The sequence below is a fragment of the Thunnus maccoyii genome, chromosome 14 (genome assembly GCF_910596095.1).
Source record: "Thunnus maccoyii chromosome 14, fThuMac1.1, whole genome shotgun sequence".
In the NCBI taxonomy this organism is placed as follows: domain Eukaryota; kingdom Metazoa; phylum Chordata; class Actinopteri; order Scombriformes; family Scombridae; genus Thunnus; species Thunnus maccoyii.
This window is the reverse complement of record NC_056546.1, coordinates 18604036-18607505: the sequence shown is the minus strand read 5'-3', so window position 1 is coordinate 18607505 and position 3470 is coordinate 18604036.

Below are 3470 nucleotides of genomic sequence, written 5' to 3'. Positions count from 1 at the left end.
GACAAAGCCTCACGCGCCCGCGAACCATCCATGCCGCAAACTCATATCAAGTACGTCCGGTAAAACCTTTCAAAATAAAAGCCTGAACAATGATAATTAAAATCTTGAAATAAAAGTTTTTTAAACTTCTTTATTAAACATTCCGAACATTCAGACATTCAGCTTTGGATATTGTATAGTTCAAGATGAAAGTGCTTAAAAACGGTTGATATCGATCAAGTGTTCATCGTACAGGCTGCAAGCACACAACGGAAGTGACGTCAAAGCAAGATGTCTATGTTTTGAAAGAGGGGAAAAGTTAACCATTAGATAATTACAATGATTTTCCCCTTCTTGTCCAAGTTCAAGAGTCACTATTGTCCATTTTCTGAATGTGTGACAAATATGCATCACCGAAATAGATAACCGTGCATTGTAGTGTCAGGTAACCAGAGGACATTTCATTTACTATCATTTATTGTCTTTATGAGCATTGAAGGGTGCTAAAAACATAAACAAACAAAAACCTTTTTGTTTTTCCTTTGTACCGTGTGTGTGTGTGTGTTTTATTCTGAACACTTGGTTTGGAAACATAGTTTATGATTATTTTTAATGTGCTTGACGAAGGGGGAGCTAAAAGGGGTCAAAAAGAGGGCAGAGTAAACAATTGACCCTTGTCATATCAGATATTTTGATTTGTTGAAGCAGAAATGCACTGGTGGAAATAACAACAATGACTCACATCCATTCAAGTGTCCACAGAGTTCATAAACAGCATGGAAAAACAACATGGTATTCAGCCATTATCAATGTTTTCTGAGCGTTGTTTTCTGTTTCTATCTGAGCAATCACAAAGTGCATAGTGGCAGGTTTCCCCCACCTTCAAGTCATCTGTAAATAATAAATACATCATTAATGATTTATGAATGCCTAACCTTATTGCTGATCTTGTTAATCATTGATCTGACAGTGGGGCTTCTGGCAGAACAGCTGACTGGCGTAAAAAAGGAGTGTTAAACAGAAAAAAGATGTTTTTCAAAGATACAAACCTTAGTACACACAAACAGGGGTGGACAATGCAAACTAACTCCTTAATTGTGTAAACAATAAATCAACAGTCATCATCATCACCCTCAATGTTACTTCACAAAGAATAATGCAAACAAATGTGTATACATGTAAAATAACATCCCTTTTAAACTCTAACTTAAGTATTACAAATGAAAGGAACACACATTTTAAATAAAGTGGGCCTATCAAACTGGAATTTCACTTATTTTTCACTATTAGAAATGATATCCTTGAAAAACAGCAGTGAAATGTGCACTGCTGCACTTTGACCACTAGAGAGCAGTAAGAATCTATCAAATCAACTGCAACACCTGGAAAATAGTTTCAGTATTTTATATGTGCTTACAATAGTCTGTTTCTTAGTGAAGTCTTCTGCTCTCAGCTATGACAAAAGTATTTTTTCTCACTGTTTATATATATGTAGCTATATATGACTCTTGAATTTCTTCAATGCCATGGTTTATGTGTGTTTGTATGTTGGTTTATTTCAGTGTGCCTGCTTTACTTTAAAGATACAGCCACACATGAATGCAAGATTAAAACACATTAACAGTCATCATCACCATTAGTAGCCTCTGTAACAGCAGCAGGATTATCATCATCATCGTCATAAATCATTTCATGGGACAGAATTAAATCAGTGAAGGTTCAGCAAGCATGAAATGCACAGACAGTACAGGCCACCAATAGCCTAATCGTTGTTTTAGGCTATCAAGCGGAAGAAAAATAAAGTTGTTTCTCATTTGAGAAAGACATAAATCGCCAATCAAAAAAGTGATGAAGACACTACAATCAAGCAGGACTATAATCAATATAGTCCTGCTTGGTATTTCAGAAATAGGCAGCAACAGCAATTAGCAAAAGCTACAGCATCAAATCAGATAATAATGTTTTCTAAATATGTGTACAGATGTACAGAGAAAAGGTCTCTTTTAATCTCCCAAACAAACTAATGTAATACTTAATATTCATCTTTAATCCCATGACACCTTATGGGTTGAATGAAAGACAGCTACAATTACATTTAGAATGAATAAAGTTCTACGCACATCCATAGCAAATTTTGAAATTATATAATTCTCCTGTTTATGATCAGTTCTTACTGTGTTGAACACCTCTAAAAGAACAATATTTACAGACAAATATAATTGTGTCTTATTACTGGACAATGACTTTAAAGATTTGTATTTTGAACCATAAATCATTCTAACAAATTAGTGCATATAAAGAAAAAATGAACCCACATAATATCATAATGATTTTTTATTCAGTTAACACCAGTGTCTGTAATTCAGCCACAGTCTTTATGATTCTGATCAGTGCAGCCGGTATCGACTCTAAAGGTCAAATAGACTAGAATTGGTCATTTGCCAGCCTCTTCTGCTCAAAACTCATTTGTGAGTTTGTAAAGCAGCCCGCATGCTGCGCTGCATATTGCTTTAGGGCTCAAGTCAATATTATAGCTAGTGTATAAGAGAGGCAGTTCATATGAGATGCTGTCTCCGAAAGTGTCCACGCTTACATTTCTGACACCACTGGCATTGCTTCCAAAGTTACTGTCATGTTATTCACTTTACAAGCAAGAAAAAACTTGACCCCATTTAACCTCAATTAGACCATCCCACTTAATTTAGAGGACAGGAGTTGATAATCTTATCTTAAAACATTATCCTGTCTCTCATGCTGTCTGGGACTCAGTGTTGTTTAATGTTATCAGGAGCTGCAGCTCTGCTCTTTTATTAGCCAACAAATAATAAGGTAAGTTGAATAAATCTTCTTGTATCAAAATACTCTGTATAGCTATAGTATACATATTTGCTTAGGGATAAAAAATAAATAAATAAATAAAGCCATGATGCAACATTTGGGGAAAAAAACAACTGTCTTTTGTGTTGGTATTTTTTTTTTAAAATTGAGATTTAAAACTAAATTGATAAGATAAAATAGACTTCATTGTCTCAGAGGAGCACACAATGCTGCGGCTGTACGGTACCAAATAATTCAACAATAATTGGGATTGGGTTACAAAGACACACTGAGACAAAACAAATGAGTAAAAACTCAAATACTCATATATTAACCAAAGTACAATCCACAGCAAACAGGAAACAAGAAATGAAAGCACTGACATTGTATCCCTCCCTTCCCATACATCATTCAGAAAGGCACATATAACTTATTTTTGGACTGTTAAACAGATATGTTGGGAAAATAGATAATAGAAATAAGATATTTTATGTTGTTTATCTTCATTGTTCACTTTAATCTAGGCCACATGTAATGAAAAAACAATATCTTGAGCTTCAGAAATGAACACGTATGCACCATCATGCAGATATATAGGCCTACAGTATATCTCAGACACGTAGGCAGGGTTCAGTACCATGGACAGCGACACAGAAAGCTGGACAGCGTTTCTG